This window comes from Scyliorhinus torazame, chromosome 8 (assembly GCF_047496885.1).
Source record: "Scyliorhinus torazame isolate Kashiwa2021f chromosome 8, sScyTor2.1, whole genome shotgun sequence".
Lineage (NCBI taxonomy): Eukaryota > Metazoa > Chordata > Chondrichthyes > Carcharhiniformes > Scyliorhinidae > Scyliorhinus > Scyliorhinus torazame.
Genome location: NC_092714.1, coordinates 35,499,391 through 35,522,336, shown reverse-complemented (window position 1 = coordinate 35,522,336; position 22,946 = coordinate 35,499,391). Strand labels below are relative to the sequence as shown.

Genomic DNA, 22,946 nt, shown 5'->3' with positions numbered 1-22,946 from the left:
TTCCTTTATTGGCATTGTCCAGGGACAATGCCTGTGCTATGGCTCTTTTAAGGTCTCGGATTCTGCTGGTAGCTTCCTCTGTGTAGTGATATTGTTTATCCCGCATATCAATCGGTCCTATAGCATCTCAGGAAGGGATGGCCCATACTCATAGTGTCCTGCCCATTTCCTGAGCCTGGTCTAGAATTCTGTCATGGATTCTCCAGGGATCCTTCCAGCTGTCTTAAATCTGTAATGCTGGAAAATTTTCAATGGTCTTGGGTCATAGTGTTTTGCCACTAACTCTATCAATTTGTTCAATGTTTTTGAGTCCAGGGCTGCCGGGTACGTCAAACTCTTAATGATACTGAACAAGTAGTCAGCAGGATTAGCCTGTGTCGGTTGTCACCTTCTATGCCATGAGCATGAAAAACGTAGCTCATTCTTTCAGCATACTGGGGCTAGTCCTCTACGCACACATCGTAGGCTCGAGTTTTCCGAATAGAGGCATTTCTGGGTCATCTTCACACTCCATTCCTTACCGGAGTTTCAAGGAACGCTGTCCAGAATCTCGTATTTGATTCTCATTGCCAGTATAGTAATCCAGGAGACGGCTAAACAGAAGATGGCTAATCAGGTTTATTTTAACTCAAAACATAAAGCTGCTACCATGGCAACACAAATGTCCCAGCCGGGACTATCGGAACTCACAATCCGGGTCTGGGAGCAGCATTTAAAGGGCTCACTCATGAGTCCCAGCTGGGCTGGTCTCCGTCTGCTACTATGGGAAGTCGTACTCTACGAGTCCCATGGGCAGATCGATTAGCACACCCCCATGGTCCTCAGGAGCGTTATCACACTTTGTGATTTTTCTTGTTCTTCCAGGCAGCAATGTTCATGAGATTAATCCTCAAGTCCTGGAGACTCCAGGGAAATTCCGATGGTTTATCAGCCACCACATGGGGGTCTCATAAAAATATGGAAACAGATGTTTTTTCGTTCCCACAAAAATGTCACAATTATTTTGGGAGGTCCTTCCACCGCATTAGCCTGCCCCATAATAGTCTGGACGCACATTCTGTGACCTCGTCAGTAGTTATCTGAATGGTCTCCTGGCATCAAATGGTGTGAGATCCTGTGGCAAAATGGTGCATATCCCTGAGGTGGCAGTGGCACAGTGGCATTGTCACTGGGCTAGTAATCCAGTGACCCAGGGTAGCGCTCTGGGGATCTGGGTTCAAACCCCACCACAGCAGATAGTGGAGTTAGAATTCCCTAAAAGTCTGACATTAAAAGGCTAATGATGACCATGAAACCATTGTCAATTGTTGTAAAAACCCATCTGGTTCACGAATGCCCCTTTAGGGAAGGAAATCTGCCATCCTTACCCAGCCTGGCCTACAGTGAGTCCAGTGGCTGACTCTTAATTGCTTTCTGAAATGGTCTAGGAGGCCATAGGGGTGAACAACAAACGCTGGCGCAGCCACTGATGCCCCACAGGAAAGAATTGTTTTTAAAGCCCCCCCCCCCCCCCGATGGGCTAAGTGACAAACTAACTCATTTTTGCATTTGCTCAACAAATGATCAAACTGTGTCGTGTGAAGCACCAATTTGCACCCAACCCAATGTTTAATGGGCATTGCTTCTTCAGAAGGGGGCTGGCTGTGTACCATTTAAACCAATTAAATGCTGGTACACACTCTAACATGGCAATGAATTCATCGCCTTTTCCCATGACAACATTATATTTTACCTTTCGCCCATTTAATAGTTTCTCAACCAGGAATTAAGGGCAGGATTCTCAGTTTCTGAGGCTAAGTGTTGATGCCGGGCAGGATTGATGGACTCCCAGGACAGCAGGCCAGGCGCTGCGCCAGGACTGATCCAGCGACTGTTGAGGGGCTGGCACCGGCACCACGTAGAACACATTCGATTCCAATGAGAGACGGTGTGGGATTTGCCGGATTCGCGATTGACACTCGGGAGGCTGACAAGCTGCAGCCGCATCTACACACTGCCCTCCCCCACACACACCATCCCAGCCTATAAGATGGCAGCAAGGAGAGCGGCCCCAAGATTCATGGATGCCAAGCTGGAGACCCTCCTGCACGCAGCGGAGGAGAGGTGGCTGACCCTTTACTCCGGCCTGGGAAGGAGGCTGCCAGCCGCGGGCATTCACTCTGCTTGGGTGCAGGTGGCAGAGGCGGTCAGCACCGTGGGTAACGTCATCCGGACCGGCCAGCAGTGCCGCAAAAACCGGCACAGCCCCCCCCCCCCCCACCGCCCCTTACACCCATAACCCTATATTCCTCCACTCTGAGGGCGTCCGAACCCCCACCCTACACCACATGCCGGCACCCATACCGCCCACCATGGCCGGGTGCCCTGGTCACTGAGGCCACCAGCTATCCATCCCCTGGGCTGCATGCGTCGGTCTGACTAACACTGTAGTTTTCTGTTTCACCTGCCCCCCCTCACCCTTACCCTCACCCTCACTCCCACGCACCCCCCCCCACCCAACCCCCACACTCACTCTCACCCTCACTCCCACGCACACACCCCCACCCAACCCCCATCCTCACCCTCACCCTCACTCCCACGCACCCCCCCCACCCAACCCCCATCCTCACCCTCACCCTCACTCCCACGCACACACCCCCACCCAACCCCCACCCTCACTCTCACCCTCACTCCCACCCACCCCCCCACCCAAACCCATTCTCACCCTCACCCTTACCCTCACCCTCACCCTCACTACCACCCACACACCCCCACCCAACCCCCATCCTCACCCTCACCCTCACTCCCACCCACTCCCCCCACCCAACCCCCACCCTCACCCTCACTCCCACCCAACCCCCATCCTCACCCTCACCCTTACCCTCACCCTCACCCTCACTCCCCCCCCCCCCCAGACCCACGGTTGAATCATGCGTCTTGTCTTGGGTCTTGCAGGACCTGCTGGTGATGGCTCGGGACCATCTGGTGTCCCCCGCCCCCAGCCAGTGCCACAGCCGGAATCCCGGGTGCCGAGCAGCGATGAGGAGAGCAGCACGGACGTGCGCCATGGACCTGAAACCCAGGACACCCCGGAGTCCGAGTCCGGGGATGGCACTGATTTCCCGTCACAGCTGTCCCCAGCGCACTCCACCATCCCAGAGACACTCACTTGGTTGGGCTCCTGGGACATTACCTGGTGCTCACCACACAGCTGACCCAGTACAGCAGGTGGAGTAAGAACTCCTGAGGGGGCCGACAGTCGGAGGATGGGCCGACCCCAGGAACTAGCTGCCGTCCAGTTGGGTATCGGGCTTCTGGAACGGACAGTCCCATCAATGGTGGAGATGCAGTCACAGAGCCAGGGACTACATGGGGGGGTTGTTGGCGAGCATCCAGTACATGCAGGTGCAGTTGGAGGAGTCCAACCGCGAGCAGGAGCAAGAGGTGGCGCCGACCATGCACCGCACCCAGACCAAGACCGCATGGGTGGTGTCCACGTTGGAGGCAATGGGGGTGAGGGTTACGGCTATGAATCAGCATGACCAAGGCCTGGGGAATTCTGTGCGGGTGCTGGCCGTGGCCCAGGACAGGGTTGCTGCCTCACAGGTGACCATATCCCAGAGACACGTGGAAATCGCAATGGCACTCCTGAGTGTGGCCCAGTCACGGCAGGCAATGGCCGGGAACATCAGCAGCATTGCCCAGGTGCTGGCCGGCATGGCGCAGACACAGAGGGAGGTGGCGCAGTCACTGGCTGATGTGACACAAACCCAGAAGGTGGTGGCACAGTCAATGGGTGATGTGGCGCAGTCCCAGATGGCGATGGTCCACTCCCTGTGCTCCATGGCCGCGAGCGTGCGGACCCTGGTCAAGACCAGGACTGGCAGTACCAGGTGCGGGGGAGCCTAAGGGGATAGCTCTGCTTAAGTGGGAACTCGAACATGACAGGCATCGTCGAGTGTGCCAGGATGAAGGCGTTATGCACGCTGCCCGTGTAGCTGTCACAGACGTGCATGATGTGCATCTGATGGTCACATATCAGCTGCACGTTCATTGAGTGGAAGCCTTTTTGGTTTATGTAGAGCGGCCTGTCATCAGCAGGTGCTCGTAGGGGGACATGCACCCCGTCGATCACCCCCTGGACCCGGGGCATGTCGCCGATGGCATCCACTGCCCGGGCATCCTGGTGGGCTCGGTCCACATTGAAGTGGATGTATTGAGCCAACTGGGTGTATAGGGCCTCCATTTGATTTTTTTTTTTAATTTAGAGTACCCAATTCAATTTTTCCAATTAAGGGGCAATTTAGCGTGGCCAATCCACCTAGCCTGCACATCTTTGGGTTGTGGGAGCGAAACCCACACAAACACGGGGAGAATGTGCAAACTCCACACGGACAGTGACCCAGAGCCGGGATCGAACCTGGGACCTCGGCACCGTGAGGCAGCAATGCTAACCACTGCGCCACCGTGCTGCCCTGTATAGGGCCTCCATGAAAGCGCGGATGTACCTGTGCACCGAGGTCTGTGAGATCTAAAACAGATCCTCACTCAGCGCCTGGAAGGGGCCCGTGGCATAAACGTTCAGGGCAACTGCCACCTGGACGGCCACCGGGAGGGGGTGTCCTCCCCCATTTCCCCGTGGTACCAGGTGCCTCATGATCTGTCCCCCTGCTCAGCCAGAATTTTCAACGGTATGCCCTGTCCGGCAGGTCCTCGAATGACCAGCGCTGCCGGTATACACGAGGCCTCATGCGGCGCTTCCTGGTCTCCTCCTCCTCCTCTGCCTATTGGGCGGCCAGCTCTCCATCCTGGACAGCTACCTCCTGTTCTTCAGCACGTACCTCCAGCACGGTAGCATTGTGGATAGCACAATTGCTTCACAGCTCCAGGGTCCCAGGTTCGATTCCGGCTTGGGTCACTGTCTGTGCGGAGTCTGCACATCCTCCCCGTGTGTGCGTGGGTTTCCTCCGGGTGCTCCGGTTTCCTCCCACAGTCCAAAGATGTGCAGGTTAGGTGGATTGGCCATGATAAATTGCCCTTAGTGTCCAAAATTGCCCTTAGTGTTGGGTGGGGTTACTGGGTTATGGGGACAGGGTGGAATTGTGGGCTTGGGTAGGGTGCTCTTTCCAAGAGCCGGTGTAGACGCGATGGGCCGAATGGCCTCCTTCTGCACTGTAAATTCTATGATTCTGGAACACGCCCTGCTGCTGCCCGCTCCGCTGCTGCAGCATCCCCCAGGACTGCGGCGACTGGCAGGAAGGCCACAATTGCTGATTGAATTCCAATATCCATTGTCTGCAGGGGGTGAAAGACCAACATGCTGGCATGGTGCTACCCCGTGTCCAACCAGGTCCAACGGCTACACGGTGGCCCCAGTTGGCACTGCAGGCTCTGCCCTGCATGCCCCCCCATCCCATCTCCGCACTCCTGGCACCATCGGTGCCCGGCATCATGGGGGTCCCTGGCCCTGCAGCCAGGCCCAGATGCCAGGGGTGCTGTCGGCTGGCTCTGCCCTTGCCAGCGATATGCTCCATGGCCCCTGCCTGGCGTACAGTGGGCATTGCCCTTGAGTGGGCCGCGTTATGCCCCACCAGCGAGTCGAGGCCGGTTGGGTGGTGCGGAGGTGTGGTGGAGGGTGGGGCGTGGGGGTGGGAGCTGGGGTACTAGTGTGGGGGGTGGGAGCATCCAGACAGCCCGTGTCACTCTGCAGAACCAGGGGCCAAGGTGGATGGTCAGTGGGGTGCGCAGCAAGATGGCTGCCTTGCAGGCCGCAGTAATGGCAGTCCATGCCTGGACACCACCCCAGTCCCATGGGGCTTCACCCCGGACTCACGGCCTGTTCTGTGTCACCACCCGCCCCTCCCCGAGCCAGGCCTAGCACGCTCCCCCTCACCACCCCAGCCAGCTTGGCCAGTGTCTGGCCCAGTTCTTTTAGCAGTTGATGTCAGGCATGGCTGTCTTTTTGGTACCTCTGCTTCAAATCAGGCCATTTGCACTTTTAGTAATTATCGGCAAATTCAGCAAATTCCCAGAATCTTTGCAACTAACATCTGAATAAAACCCTTCAGCTTGTGCCAAGCACATGACAGAAAACAGCAAACCTCAGTGTGGGGCATGATAGGTTCAGTGCTCCCCCCGCGCAGTTAAACTGTCTTAATGCCTGCCAGTCCAGAAATAGTTCTTTTGAAGATTATTAGCAAACAGCTCAATACTAAGAACTCATACAGGAGACTGAGTAACAATGACTATTTGATCCTCCTTGCCAACTATGCAAGTAACAAAGTCCAGTGCAACCTAACTGACGCTGGTAGTGCATTGGGTAATAAAATGCTCAATGAACTTGGCTAGTTTAACCCTGAGTTCACCAAGGGCCAGTTTATTCATCTGGGCTTGAGTCAGTTTGGCGAGTTAGTGGTCCATTCTTTTGCCCACCGGCAACCCTTTGTATTTTGAAGCAATCTTACATCTAGTCAGGCTTATGAGCTGACAACAAGACAAATCCCGAGGGTAAAAGAGGATGGGTGAGAAATTGGGAATGTTAGTGCCCATACTTCATAGAATTAGAATTATAGAATTTACAGTGCAGAAGGAGGCCATTCGGCCCATCGAGTCTGCACCGGCTCTTGGAAAGAGCACCCCACCCATGGTCAACCCTATCCCCATAACCCAGTAACCCCACCGAACACTAAGGGCAATTTTGGACACTAAGGGCAATTTATCATGGCCAATCCACCTAACATGCACATCTTTGGACTGTGGGAGGAAACCGGAGCACCCGGAGGAAACCCACGCACACACGGGGAGGATGTGCAGACTCCGCACAGCCAGCGACCCAAGCCGGGAATCGAACCTGGGACCCTGGAGCTGTGAAGAAATTGTGCTATCCACAATGCTACTGTGCTGCCCTTGTTCCGAGTGTCCACTCCTATCTAGACCCAGGAAGCCCACCACTTGGAAATTCTCCTCCAAGTCTCTCACCGTCTTGACGGGGAAATATAGCGCCGATTCCACCATCATCCCATTAGGTGTGCCGCACTTGCTTTGTTCAATTCTTACATATCTAATCATAGCCACAGCATCACCCGCAATGCTTTCGCCTTTTCTGCTCCTGCCCTCAGTGACATCGTCTGAAAACACAACATTAGGCTTCAGATGTACTCTGACAACACCCAGTTTTAATATCTCCTAAATCCTTTAATGTGTTACAAGAACCAGGAAGGTCCAAAAAGGAATGCTATTAAACATTCATTGGAAAAACTCAGACCTCAAGCTCTACATCAAACTTGAGTTGACAGTACAGAATGCAATTCTATTGGAGGGGATCCATGTGATTATTTCTCCATGCCTGTGTAGTAGAGTCCTTGACCAACTTCATGAGGGACATCCTGGTGTGGTAAGAATTAAGGAATTGGCACACAGTTATTTTTGGTGGCCAGGAGTAGAGGCTCAAATTGAAGAGATTGTTGAGAAATGCCATTCTTGTGCAAAAACTATGGAACACTCCACCATTACAGCACGGTAGCACAGTGGTTAGCACAGTTGCTTCACAGCTCCAGGATCCGAGGTTTGATTCCAGCTTGGGTCACTGTCTGAGCGGTGTCTGCACGTTCTCCCCGTGTGTGCGTGGGTTTCTCCGGGTGCTCCGGTTTCCTCCCACAGTCCAAAGTTGTGCAGGTGAGGTGGATTGGCCATGCTAAATTGCCCTTAGTGTCCAAAAAGGTTAAGTGGGGTTACTGGGTTACAGGGATAGGGTGGAGGTGTGGGTTTGAGTAGGGTGCTCTTTCCAAGGGTCAGTGCAGACTCGATGGGCGGAATGGCCTCCTGCACTGTAAATTCTATGATTCTATGATTACAAACATTACATCCATGGGAATGGCTGACACAGCCATGGTAGAGAATACACATCCATTGGAGGGTCACATGTTCTCAGTGATTGCCGACACACACCCGGAATGGGCAGATGTATTGATAATGAAGTCAATGACAACTGAGCATACCATTGAGAAACTAGACAAGATACTCGCAAGATTCGGAACACCGGAGCAGATTGTCAGTGATAATGGTGCACAGTTTACTTCTAAAGATTTTGAGGATTGTTTGATAGGGAACAGTACACTCCATATCAAGCCAGCTCCATATTATCCAGCAATGAATGGACTGGCTGAACATTTTGTGCATTCTATCAAAGCATCAAAGGATATGAGGACATTATCAAGAAAACTAAACAAATTGCTAATGTCTTACCACACAGAATCTCAGAGTCACACAGAATAATACAGTGCAGAAGAAGCCGTTCGGCCCATCGAGTCTGCACCGATGCATGAAAAACACCTGACCTGCCTACCTAATCCCATTTACCAGCACTTGGCCCATTGCCTTGAATGTTATGGCGTGCCAAGTGCTCATCCTGGTACTTTTTAAAGGATGTGAGGCATCCCGCCTCTACCACCCTCCCAGGCAGTGCATTCCAGACCGTCACCATCCTCTGGGTAAACTGTTTTTCCTCAGATCCCCCTTAAACCTCCCGCCCCTCACCTTGAACTTGGGTCCCCTCGTAACTGGCCCTTCAACAAAGGGGAACAGCTGTTCCTTATCCACCCTGTCCATACCCCTCATAATCTTGCCCCTCTCGATCAGGACCCCCCTCTGTCTTCTCTGCTCCAGCGAAAACAACCCAAGCCTATCCAACCTCTCTTCATAACTTCAATGTTCCATCCCAGGCAACGTCTTGGTGAATTGCCTCTACTCCCCCTCCAATGTGATCACACCCTTCCTATAATGTGGGGCCCATAATTGCGCACAGTACTCCAGCTGTGGCCTCACCAATGTTCTATACAACTCCAACATGACCAACTGCTATTGTAATCTATGCCCCGATTGTGAAAAGTGAGTGTCCCATATGCCTTTTTCACCACCTTATTAACCTGCGCTTCTGCCTTCAGAGATCAATGGACAAACACTCCAAGGTCCCTTTGTTCCTCGGAACTTCCCAGTTTCAGGCCATTCATTGAATACTTCCTTGTCACATTACTCCTTCCAAAGTGTATCACCTCACACTTTAGGGTTAAATTTGGGGTTAAATTCCATTTGCCACTTATCCGCCCATTTGACCATCCTGTCTATATCTTCCTCCAACCCAAGACACTCAACATCACTGTTAACCACCTGGCTAATCTTTGCGTCATCGCAACCTTCCTATTCATACCCCCCACATAATCATCTATGTCATTTATAGAAATGACAAACAATAGGGGACCAGCAGATTCCTGTGGTGTGCCATTGGGCACTGGCTTCCAGAGATTCCTGTGGTGTGCCATTGGGCACTGGCTTCCAGTCACCAAAGCTTCCAGTCTGTCATCATTCTCTGTCTCCCACAGTTAAGCCAATTTTCAATCCACGTTATCAAGTTACCCTGTATTCCACATGCCTTCTTTAAAAGTCTCCCATATGGGACCTTGTCAAAGACTTTGCTGAAAATCATGTAAATTACATCAACCACATGGGCAGCACGGTAGCATAGTGGTTAGCACAATTGCTTCACAGCTCCAGGGTCCCAGGTTTGATTCCGGCTTGGGTCACTGTCTGTGCGGAGTCTGCACATCCTCCCCGTGTGTGCATGGGTTTCCTCCGGGTGTTCCGGTTTCCTCCCACAGTCCAAAGATGTGCAGGTTAGGTGGATTGACCATGATAGATTGCCCTTAGTGTTCCAAATTGCCCTTAATGTTGGGCGGGGTTACTGGGTTATGGGGATAGGGTGGAGATGTTGACCTTGGGTAGGGTGCTCTTTCCAAGAGCCGGCGCAGACCCGATGGGCCGAATGTCCTCCTTCTGCACTGTAAATTCTACGAAATACCGCTCTATGAAACCGCACTACCCTCATCTACACACCTCGTCACATGCTCAAAGAATTCAATCAAATTTGTTAGGCATGACCTCTCTCTGCCAAAGCCATGCTGATTATTACTGATTCATAAAGTATAGTTTTATTCATACAGGGGCTAGTTGAATGCTTATAGCCAAAAGTCAAAAATATTAAAAGTGCCATGACTGTGGGAACCCAGTCAGTGTCTCATATAATGAATTAACTATTGTTCTCTGTCTAATCAACTAATCAGTTCTGGCAAGGTCTCCGCCAATCTGTGTAACATGGAAAGTGTGAGAATACGTATTCAGTAATTTTCCTAGGACTGCGCATGCAGATGCTAAGCTAGTTTTGATAGGCACCAGTCAATCTTAAGTAATGTCCAATGTTTGAGTTACAAATCGTCCTCTAAGTAACAGATATTCATTTGAAAAACCAGGAGCTCTTAGCTGAGAATTAGAAGCCAATAAAAGTAAACGAGGGGTTAAACCAGATAAAATAATTCCCTTAAAAGTAGGACATCATTGTTGGGGGGCGGGATTCTCCCATCTGAAGGCAGAGTGTTGATGCCGTTGTAAAAACTGGAGAGTATAACGACGGCAGCGTCGGACTGCTAAGTGTAGCGATCCTCCGCCCTACAGGAGGCCAGCATGGCACTGGAGCGACCCACGGCGCTCCAGCTGCCGATATCGGCGTCAGATGGGCACCACGGGTCTGCGCATGTGCGCTGCGACCGGCGTGAATGCGCGCATGTGCACTGTGACCGGCGCGCATCGTGGTAGCCTCCTTCTCCGCACCGGCCCCGATGCAACATGGCGTAGGGCTACAGGGGCCGGCGCAGAGCAAAAGAGGCCCCCACCACGAGAGGCCGGCCCGCCGATCGATAGGCCAAGATCACGGGCCAGGCCACGGTGGAGGACCCCCCCTTCCCCACCAGACTGCCCCAGACAGGATGGATGTCGAGGTCCCGCTTGGTAAGACCAGATGTGAACGGCGCCGGCCGGACTCGGGCTTTTTTGGGAGGCCCCTCGGCCGGAGAATCGGCGGGGGGGGGGGGGGAGGGTGGGGGGGGCGTGTAGAGCGTCCCGACCGGCGCCGTGCTGACCGCGCCGGCACAAATGGCGGCAATTCTCCAGTGACCGGAGAATCGGCGTCGGGGCAGCTTCGCACGAATCGCGCCCGGCACGTCGATTCTCCGACTCGTCTTGGGCTGAGAGAATCCCGCCCCTCGAGATCTTTGTTCCTGAATTCTTGAATCATCTATCTGTCTGTGTTAAAGTGATTTCCTTTTGTGCTTTATGCTTTTTGCCATGGTGCTTCACTTTTTTGTATTGTTTGATATTTTCTTTCCAAGTTTTATTCAGTTCTTATTCAAGTGTGTACCAGTGAATAATTAACAATTTTTGACACCTCCCACCAACCAGACTACCTATTTTCATTAGAAGGTGAAATAAGAGTCCCAACACTGATCAAATGTTGCCTCTCCAAGTGGAGATAGATCCTCACCTTAAGAATTTTCTCCAATATTTTCCCAACCACTAACGTGAAACTCACTGGTCTGTAGTTCCCTGGCTTGTCTCTACAGCCTTTCTTAAATAGTGGGACCACATTAGCTGTTCTCCAGTCCTCTGACACCTCCGCCGTGGCCAGAGAGGAATTAAAAATTTGGGTCAGAGCCCCTGCAATCTCTTCCCTCGCCTCCCACAGCACCCTGGGACACAATTAATCTGGAGCTGGAGATTTGTCCATATTTAAGCCTGCCAACACCTCCAAGACCTTGTCACTCCCAATGTCAATTTGCTAAAGAACCTCACAGTCTCTCTCACTGCGTTCCATAACTACCTCCTCATTCACTTGGGTGGAGACAGATGTGAAGTATTCATTCAACCTCCTACTCATGCCCTCTGGCTCCGCCCATGGATTTCCTTTCAATCCCTAATGGGCCCTACACTTTCCCGGTTATCCTCTTCCCATTGATATACTTATAGAATATCTTGGGATTTTCCCTACTTTTACCAGCCAGAACTTTCTCATATCCCCTTTTTGCTCTCCTAATTGATTTCTTAAGCTCCACTTTCTGTATTTCACTAATGCCTCCGTTAATTTATTCCCCTTGTACTTGCTGAAAGCCTTTCTTTTATTTCATTGTATCCTGACTATCTCTGGTCATCCATGGTTCTCTGGGCATGTTGCTCCTTCCTATTACCCGAGAGGGAACATGTTGGGCCTGTACCCTCCCCATTTCTTTTTTGAATGCCCCCACTGCTGTTCTGTAGATTTCCCCAGAAGTACCTCTTTCCAGTCTACCTTAGCCAGATCCTACCTTATTTTACTAAAAGCAACTCTCCCCTAATCCAAAACATTTTTTTTGCAATTTGTCTGTTTCTTTGTCCATAACAAAGTTAAATTGTACCATGTTGTGGTCACTATTATCAAAATGCCCCCCCATCAATACATCAACCACCTGTCCGATTTCATTCTCCAGAATTAGGTCCAGCACTGCACTGTCCCTTGTTGGACCTTCTACATATTGAGCTAAAAAGTTCTGTGTACGTTTTAAGAACTCCACTCCATCTAAGCCCTTAACACGATGACTAAACCAATTAATGTTGGGAAAGTTGAAATCACATAATATAATTACCCTATTATTATTTTTACACACCTCTGCAAATGGCGCACTTATTTGCTCCTCAATTTCCCGCTGACTATCGGGGGGGGTCTATAATAAAATACCTAGCACCTAGCAATGTGGCTGTTCCTTTTTTATTGCTAAGCTCTACCCATAGAACTTCATTTGATGTCTCCTCCAAGATATCACCTCTCCTTACCACAGGAACTGATTCATGGTGGCACAGTGGTTAACACTGTTCTTCACAGCGCCAGGGACCCAGGTTCGATTACCGGTTTGGGTCATTGTGCGGAGTCTGCAAGTTTTCCCCGTGTCTGCATGTGTTTCCTCCGGGTGCCCCAGTTTCCTCCCACAAGTCCCGAAAGACATGCTTATTAGGTGAATTGGATATTCTGAATTCTCCCTCAGTGTACCCGAACAGACGCCGTGGTATGGCGACTGGGGGATTTTCACAGCAACTTCATTGCAGTGTTAATGTAAGCCTACTTGTGACAATAAAGATTATTACTACTATGCAATGCATCTCCTCTTTTACCCCCTCCTCTGTCTTACCTGAAGATTCTATATCCCGGGATGCTGATCAGCCCACCCTCAACCACGTCTCCATGATGGCTACCATGTCACAATTCCACGTGTCAATCTTCAGCCTTAACTCATCTGTTTTGCCTGTAATATTCCTGATGTTAAAGTAGAGGACTTCCAGCCTTGTCTTACTCCCTTGAAACTTACTACCGTTGTATTCCCTCTGACTTGCTTGCTTGTCTGTATTTTGCTGTGTCCCTATTCTGCTATCAGTCTGCGTCCCCTCCCCCTGCCAAATTAGTTTAAACTCCTCCCAATAGCATGAGCAAATCTGCCAGCAAGGATGTGAGTTCCACTCTGGTTCAGATGAAGACCATCCCGCTTGTACAGCTCCCACCTTCCCCAGAAACGGCCCCAGTGGTATAGGAATCTAAAACCCTCCCTCCTGCACCAACTCTTAAACCACACATTCATCTGCACTGTTCTCCTATTTCTGTACTCACTAGCACATGGCACTGGTAGTAATCCAGAGATGATAACCCGAGAGGTCCTCCTTTTTTGTCTACTGCCTAACTCTGAATTCTTTTTAGTCTACTGCCATTTTCTGAATGCAAGACCTCATCCCTCTTTCTACATTTGGCATTGGTACCAACATGTACCATGGCCTCTGCCTTATCACCCTCCCCCTTCAGGATGCCCTGCAGCCATTCAGTGACATCTCGGGCCCTGGCACCAGGAAAGCAACACACCATCCTGGAGTCAAGTTGACGGCTACAGTGGAAACTATCTGTTCCCTGACCACAGAATCCCCTATTACTCTTACCAGAACACTGTACATGCTACCATGCAAAGTTGACCGGCAATGCTGTTGTTCAAGAAGAAATTACAAACACAGTTTGATTTGTTAACTCCTCCTGATACTTCAGAAATTGTTAAACAACAAAAACAAGCACAAATTGCTCAGAGGGAGGAAATCTCTAAAGCGTAAGTATTCAACCAGTGAGAGAGTGTTAGCTAAGAGCTACACCACCAATGAGAAATGGGTACCAGCTATGGTCCTACCAAAGGTAGGTGCAATACCATACACTGTTCGGATGGATGATGAAAGAGTTTGAAGACGTCATGCTGATCAGTTACTTGCTGCACAAAGTGAGTTTGCTGAAACCTCTCAAGAGATTTAGCCCTTGGAAAATCTAGGGAGCAATATTTCGGACCAGAGGCCAAAGACAGTGGCGAGTTTTGATTCTGTTTCGAGGGCATTTCAATGCCTACAGTGACAGATACTGAAATGACTGCTCAGGAAGTACCATCTACAGAAAGGAATGAGGACACTTCCTTCCAAGGTCATTAGTAGCCAAGTTCAAAAACACTGAATTTTACCAAAAAATAAATTGACGTCCACCACAGAGACTGACTTATTGAATTGTATATGTGTATCGAAATAATACATAAAAGGGTCTGTTGTTTAAATGTTAACCATAGTTGTTGTCCTAGTGAAGTAAAGCGGGAGGAGTGTTATGTATCAGAGAATACATTCCTGCTGGTTATGCATCGCATGATATATAGTGACATCAGCAGAGAGTTTGTGTGCTTTGAGCAGCTAACTATCTTCATTGTATGAGCAACATCCTAAATAAACATGTTATCTTGTTTTACAAGAATCCAGTGAGGGCTCCTCCATACTGTTTCTCATACCCTTCTGTTGGTGACATAGATTGGGCTGCTGGTTAAATGCCTTGATTTTAAAAATTCTCACCCTTATATTCTAATCCTTCAATTGCATTGTACCTCCCTATCTCTGGAACCGCTTCCAGCCCCAAAACCTACGATTCTCTAATTCTAGCATTTTGAGAATCCCCAGTTCCAGACACTCCACCATTGATGACGGTGTGCCTTCAGTTGCCTCATTAAACTCTGGAATTGCCTACTCCACATATCTCTGCCTCTCGATCTCTCTCTTCTCCTTTAAGACACTCTTGAAAATCTGTCTCTTTAGGTGACCAAGCTTTTGGCCACCTGGCCGAATATCTGATTAGGTGCCTCTGTGAAACACCTTGGGAAGTTTCATTATGTTAAAAGTGCCAAATAAATACACGTTGGACAGGACAGCAGAGCTTTGATCTGATCTATTGGTTGTGGAATCATTTAGCTCTGCCTTTACCATGTTGCTTTTGCTGTTCAGCAGGCATGTAGTCTGTGTGGTAGCTTCACCAGGCTGGCATTCCAAATACAAAAAGACGATTTAGGAGCAGGAGCAGGCCACTCGGCCCCTCTAGCCTGTTCCGCCATTCAATAGGATCATGGCTGATCTGATTTTAACCACAACGTCACATTCCAGCCTCGCCCAGGGTAACCTTTTCACGCTCTTACTTATCAGGAATCTATCTACCTCTGCCTTAAAGATATTCAAAGACTCTGGGCCCGATTTACCGGCCTCGTTGTGCCTCACTTGGTGTTGCAATGAGGCCATTGAATCTCGCAAGAGGCCTATTTAAATATGCATGCGCTGGATTATCTGGGCTCCCAGGAACTAACGGACTCCCCAGTGAGGCCTCAACCGGGTGCCGTTTAGTACTGGTCCACAGAAATGAGGACCAGGCGTAACATGGCACCCTGGCACCTTGCCAGGGTGTCAGTGCCCTCGCGCCAGGGGATGTCAACCTGCCCTGTCCCTAACCACCCAGGGGCCTCCAATGGCTTGGGAGACCCCCCAAGTGTCATTCCGCCTGGTGCACGTTTGTGTAGACCTGTACTAATTGGTGACTGGCTGGGGTCTCCTTGGGGAGGCCGATAGATGCCGGGAGCCAATAAGATCCAGCGTCAGCACAGTTAAGTGGGTTCTTAAACCGATTGCGTCGTCTCATGAGATTTGGTCAGCTCTGGGCTATCGTGAAGCCCGGGGATGCCTCTCCCAGCATTTACTGGCTGCATCCCACTCCAGCAGGACATGGCCAGTAGATCATGTCCTACGTGTGGTTGAATAGCAGTGTGGATTTCGCCCAAAATGGCACCAAGAAACGCCCTTCCAAACTCACCCAAAATGATCCTTCGAAATCTTTAGGTTGAATTCCGCCTTCTGTCTCAAGCACCTTTTGAGGATGAAAATTCCCAAAGTCTCTCAACCCTCTGAGAAAAAGGAATCCTCACCTCTGTCCTCATTGGGCAACTCCTTATTTTGAAAAAGTGACTCCAAATTCTAGATTCTCCGACCAGAGGAAACACCCTCTCCACATCCACCCTGTCAAGGTCCCTCAGGATCTTACATTCATCAATCAAGTCATTTATTGCTCTTCTAAACCCAAGCCTAACCTGTCCAGCTGTTCCTCATAGGACAGCCCGCCCAAACCAGATATTTGTCTAGAAAACCTTCTCTGATCTGCTTCCAATGCATTTACATCTTTCCTTAAATAAGCAGACCAGTGCTGTGCACAATAATCCAGATGTGATCTCACCAATGCCCTGTACAACTGAAATGTCAGGTGGAAATTAAATGCTAGTGGGGAGGTTCATGTGGAATATAAATACTGATGTGGAGATGCCGGCGTTAGACTGGGGTGAGCACAGTAAGAAGTCTTTCAACACCAGGTTAAAGTCCAACAGGTTTGTTTCGAATCACTAGCTTTCGGAGCGCTGCTCCTTCGTCAGGTGAATGAAGAGGTATGTTCCAGAAACATAAAATAGACAAATTCAAAGATGCCAGACAATGCTTGGAATGCGAGCATTAGCAGGTGATTAAATCTTTACAGATCCAGAGATGGGGTAACTCCAGGTTAAAGAGGTGTGAATTGTCTCAAGCCAGGACAGTTGGTAGGATTTCGCAGGCCAGATGGTGGGGGATGAATGTAATGCGACATGAATCCCAGGTCCCGGTTGAGGCCGCACTCATGTGTGTGGAACTTGGCTATAAGCTTCTGCGCGGCGATTCTGCGTTGTCGCCCGTCCTGAAGGCCACCTTGGAGAACGCTTACCCGGAGATCAGAGGCTGAATGCCCTTGACTGCTGAAGTGTTCCCCGACTGGAAGGGAACATTCCTGCCTGGTGATTGTCACGCGATGTCCATTCAGGACACGCGACAACGCAGAATCGCTGAGCAGAAACGTATAGCCAAGTTCCGCACACATGAGTGCGGCCTCAACTGGGACCTGGGATTCATGTTGCATTACATTCATCCCCCACCATCTGGCCTGCGAAATCCTACCAACTGTCCTGGCTTGACACAATTCACACCTCTTTAACCTGGGATTACCCCATCTCTGGATCTGTAAAGATTTAATCACCTGCTAATGCTCACATTCCAAGCATTGTCTGGCATCTTTGAATCTGTCTATATATATGTTTCTGGAACATACCTCTTCATTCACCTGAGGAAGGAGCAGTGCTCCGAAAGCTAGTGATTCGAAACAAACCTGTTGGACTTTAACCTGGTGTTGTAAGACTTCTTACTGAATATAAATACTGGTATAGACCAAAGACCAAAGAAACATACAGCACAGGAACAGGCCCTTCGGCACTCCAAGCCTGTGCCGACCGTGCTTCCCGTTTAACCCAAAGCCTTCTACACTTCCGTGGTCCCTATCCCTCTATTCCCATCCTATTCATGTATTTGTCAAGATGCTCCTTAAACATCACTATTGTCCCTGCTTCCACCACCTCCTCTGGCAGCGCGTTCCAGGCACCCAATACCTTCAGTAAAAAAACTTCCCTCGCACATCTCCTCTAATATTTGCCCCTCGCACTTTAAACCTATGTCCCCTAGTAATTGACTCTTCCGCCCTGGGAAAAAACTTCTGACTATCCACTCTGTCTATGCCCCTCGTAATTTTGTAGACTGAGGAACATAGATGGTTGCTTGCTTGTTGGAGGACAATCGTCTAGAACATCGCTGCAGGATTCCCTCAAGGTAGTGTCCTAGGTCCATCCATTCAGCTGCAGAAGGTCAGAAGTGGGGATGTTCACTGATGATTGCACAATGTTCAGCATTATTCACGACTCCTCGGATACTGAAGCAGTCCATGTCCAAATGCAGCAAGACCTAGACAATATCCAGGCTTGGGCCGATAAGTGGCAAGTACCATGTGTGTCACACAAGTACTATCTCCAACAAAACAGAATCCAACAATTACCCCTTGATAATCGATGACATTACCATCGCAGAATCTCCCTCGGTCAACATCTTGTGGATTACGATTGACCAAAAACTGAAGTTGACCAGCTATATAAATACTACGGCTACAAGAGCAGGTCAGAGGCTGGGAACTCTAGAAAGGAGCTCACCGCCTGACCGCCCAAACCCTGTCCACCATCTACAAGGCACAAGTCAGGAGTGTGATGGAATATTCCCAACATTGCTGGATGAGTGCAGCTCCGAAACTCAGGAAGCTTGACACCATCCACGACAAAGCAGATCACTTGATTGGCACCTCTCCCACCCCCTTCAACATCCACTCCCTCGACCGTCAACACACAGTGGCAGCAGTATGTACCAACTGCAAGATGCACTGCAGCAACTCACCAAGGCTCCTTTGAAAGTACAACCAGTTGGGTGAATGCCCTGGGCGGTATTCTCCGGCTGCGTTCTCCCGGCGACTGGAGAAGCCCGCGAGTCGCCCGTGGCGTTCTTGCAGCGGGCGGGGTGGAAGAATCTAGCCCCCTGTTTCTGTGCTGTCCACCAAAACAAATGTTGGGAAAGTGCCTCATCATCCACAAGATAAGAAACTTGTTTCTCACAATAGCAGAAGGAAGCTCCCAGCAATGTATTAGCAGCAAATAATAGTTAAACGGATGGTTTGTCAAGTCATACAGAAGAACCTTTTACACCACCATGAGGCACTTAATATATAACCTAGATTAATTATACATTTGCTGTCACATGAAGTCTCATGCCAAAGTGGTATAATTGGCTGGAATTGTTCTTACATTGTGTAAAGTTTAAATAGAATTATTCAGTTCAGACCAGAGTCTTTCTTAATATGATGTAACATTTTTAAAAGTGAATGATTGAATCGCTTTTTTTCCAAAACAGTGATTAAGTGCTCCTCAAAAAGTAAACAACTAACACACTGTTACATGGAGAGACTTCAATAAGCAATTAAACTGCATGGAACAATGCTGACTTAACCCTTTTCCAGTCAGGTGCAAACAGGTTCTGTGGGCCATTGTTATTTGAATCAATTTGAGGTGTTCATTAGATTCGAGAGGGCTGATTTTGTTTTTATTCATTGGCATTGCTGGCTCGGCCATCGCTAATGTCCACCCCTAATTGCCCTTGAGAAGTTGGTGTGAGCTGCCTTTTTTAACCCCTGCAGTCCATGACCGGAAACCATGGCTCAATCACGAGATTGACTCCCTACTGAACGACAGATCTGAGGCGTTCAAGTCAGACGACCCTGACCTGTACAAGGAATCCAGGTATGACCTCCGCAAAGCCATCCGAGATGCCAAGAGAGAATATCAAACCAAGCTAGAGTCACAGACAGACTCTCGGCGATTGTGGCAAGGACTAAACAACATAACAAGCTACAAAGCAAAGCCGAGCAGTATCTCTGGCAGCAGCGCACCCCTCCCCGATGAACTCAATGCATTCTATGCTCGGTTCGAGCAGGTAACCAACAATACGCTGTTGAGTGCCCCAGCAGCCCATAACTCACTCATACGCACCATCACAGCTTCCGCAGTCAGATCGGCCTTCCTGAAAGTGAACCCTCGGAAGGCGACGGGCCCGGACGGGATCCCTGGTCGTGCACTCAGAGCCTGCGCGGACCAGCTGGCAGATGTATTCGTGGACATCTTTAACCTGTCCCTACTCCACTCTGAGGTCCCCACCTGCTTCAAGAAGACCACCATCATACCGGTACCAAAGAAGAACCAGGCAACATGCCTCAATGACTACCGTCCGGTGGCCCTGACTTCAGTCGTAATGAAGTGCTTCGAGAGGTTGATCATGAAGCTCATCACCTCCATACTCCCAGAACACCTTGATCCACTGCAATTCGCATACCGTCGCAACTGGTCCACAGCAGACACCATTTCCCTGGCCCTACACCCATCCCTAGAGCATCTCGACAACAAGGACTCCTACATCAGATTCCTATTTATTGACGACAGCTCCGCCTTCAACACCATAATCCCAGCCAAGCTCATATCAAAGCTCCAAAACCTAGGACTTGGCTCCCCACTCTGCAACTGGATCCTCGGTTTTCTGATCAACAGACCACAATCATTAAGAATAAACAACAACACCTCCTCCACAATAGTCCTCAATACCGGGGCCCCGCAAGGCTGCGTACTTAGCTCTCTACTCGACTCCCTGTACACACGACTGCATGGCAAAATTTGGTTCCAACTCCATCTACAAGTTTGCTGACGATACGACCATAGTGGGCCGGATCTTGAATAACGACGAGTCAGAATACAGGAGGGAGATAGAGAACCTAGTGGAGTGGTGTACCGACAACAATCTCTCCCTCAATGCCAGCAAAACTAAAGAGCTGGTAATTGACTTCAGGAAGCTAAGTACTGTACACACCCCTGTCAGCATCAACGGGGCCGAGGTGGAGATGGTTAGGGGTGCACATCTCCAAATATCTGTCCTGGTCCACCCACATCGACGCTACCACCAAGAAAGCACAACAGCACCTATACTTCCTCAGGAAACTAAGGAAATTCGGCATGTCCACATTAACTCTTACCAACTTTTACAGATGCACCATAGAAAGCATCCTATCAGGCTACATCACAGCCTGGTATGGCAACTGCTCGGCCCAGGACCGCAAGAAACTTCAGAGAGTCGTGAACACCGCCCAGTCCATCACACGAACCTGCCTCCCATCCTTTGTCTCCATTTACACCTCCCACTGCCTTGGGAAAGCGGGCAGCATAGTCAAACACCCCTCCCACCCGGCTTACTCACTCTTCCAACTTCTTCCATCGGGCAGGAGATACAGAAGTCTGAGAAAACGCACGAACAGACTCAAAAACAGCTTCTTCCCCACTGTTATCAGACTCCTAAATGACCCTCTTATGGACTGACCTCATTAACACAACACCCTGTATGCTTCATCCGATGCCGGTGCTAATGTAGTTACATTGTATACCTTGTGTTGCCCTATTAAGTATTTTCTTTTCTTCCCTTTTCTTCCAATGTATTTAATGATCTGTTGAGCTGCTCGCAAAAAAATACTTTTCACTGTACCTCGGTACACGTGACGATAAACAAATCAAACCCAATCCAATCCAATCCATGTGGCGTAGGTACACCCACAGCACTGAGCGGTACTGAGTGTCAGGCCATTTAAGTGTCAACCATAGTGCTGTGGTCCTGGGGTCACGAGATCAGGACAGCAGTTTCCTTCCCTAAAGGGGCATTAATGAACCAGGTGGGTTTTTATGACAATGGTTTAATGGTCATCATTAGACTTTTAATTCCAGATATTTATTGTATTCAAATTCCACCATCTGCCATGGTATTTGAACTTGGTTCGCTGGAGCATTACCCTGGGTCGCTAGATTACTAGTCCAGTGACAATACGACTGCAAAGGCTACATGACTGCAAATGTGGCAGCTTTTGCTTGCGGGAGGTATCTCAGAGAGACACTTAAAGTGGTGATGGAGTGGGACAGAATAGACAGAAACAGAGCAAAATTCTGCAGACGCTGAAAATCTGAAATAAAAACAAAACATGTTGGTTCAAACATGGACAAAAGAGCTGAATGCCAGAGGTGAGGTGAGACTGCCGTTGACATCAAGGCAGCATTTGACCGAGTATAGCACCAAGGAACGGGATTCAATGGGAATCAATGGGAAAACTCTGCACTGGTTGGGGTCATACCTGGCATAAAGGAAAATGGTTGTGGCGGTTCGAGGTCAATCATCTCAGCTCCTGGACATTACTGCAGGAGTTCCTCAGGGTAGTGTCCTCGGCCCAATCATCTTCAGCTGCTTCATCAATGACCTCCCTCCCATCATAAAGTCAGAAGTGGGGATGTTCATTGATGACTGCACCATGTTCAGCACCATTTGCGACTCCTCGGATACTGAAGCAGTCCATGTCGAAATGCAGCGAGACCTGGACAATATCCAGGCTGGGCTGACAAGTGGCAAGTTACATTCGCGCCACACAAGTGCCAGGCAATGACTATCTCCTACAAAAGAGGATCTAACCATCGCTCCTTGACATTCAATGGCATTACCATCGCTGAATCCCCCACAATCAACATCCTGGGGGTTACCTTTGATTAGAAACTGAATTGGATATTGATATCCATATTGATACTGTGGCTATCAGGGCAGGTCAAAGGCTAGGAATCCTACGGCACGTAACTCACCACCTGACCCCCAAAGCCTATCCACATCTACAAGGCACAAGTCAGGAGTGTAATGGAATACTCTCCACTTGCCTGGATAAGTGCAGCTCCATCAACACTCTAGAAATGTGTCACCATTCAGGACAAAGCAGCCCCCTTGATTGCTACCCTTTCCACAAACATTCAAACCCTCCACCATCGACGAAAAGTGGCAGCCACGTGTACCATCTACAAGATGCTCTGCGGTAACTCACCAAGGTTCCTTAGACAGCACCTTCAAAACCCATGAACGCTACCATCTAGCAGGACAAGAGCAGCAGATACCTGGGAACCCCACCACCTGGAGGTTCCCCTCCAAGTCACTCACCACCCTGACTTGGAAATATATCGCCGTTCCTTCACTGTCGCTGGGGAGAAATCCTGGAACTCCCTCTCAATAGCACAGTGGGTGTACCTACACCTCAAGGACTGCAGTGGTTCAAGAAGGTAACTCACCACCACCTTCTGAAGGGCAGCTAGGGATGGGCAATAAATGCTGGCCTAAGTATCGATGCCCGCAACCCGTAAATGAATAAAACAAAGACAGTCACTCCTTCCACAGTGATGACTTGACAGCTGTGTTCAGGCTTGAGTTCCAATTTTTTTGCCACC

General features: G+C 49.7%; 1 long non-coding RNA gene across 1 annotated transcript in view; it reads right to left on the bottom strand.

Annotated features, from left to right (window-relative positions):
* Positions 1 to 18,759, bottom strand: part of LOC140427752 (uncharacterized) — a 109,335-nt gene extending 90,576 nt beyond the window's left edge. The window contains exon 1 of the long non-coding RNA XR_011948626.1: positions 18,505 to 18,759. This is a non-coding gene — a long non-coding RNA (uncharacterized lncRNA). The remainder of the gene's footprint in view (positions 1 to 18,504) is intronic.
* Positions 18,760 to 22,946: the final 4,187 nt, after the last annotated feature.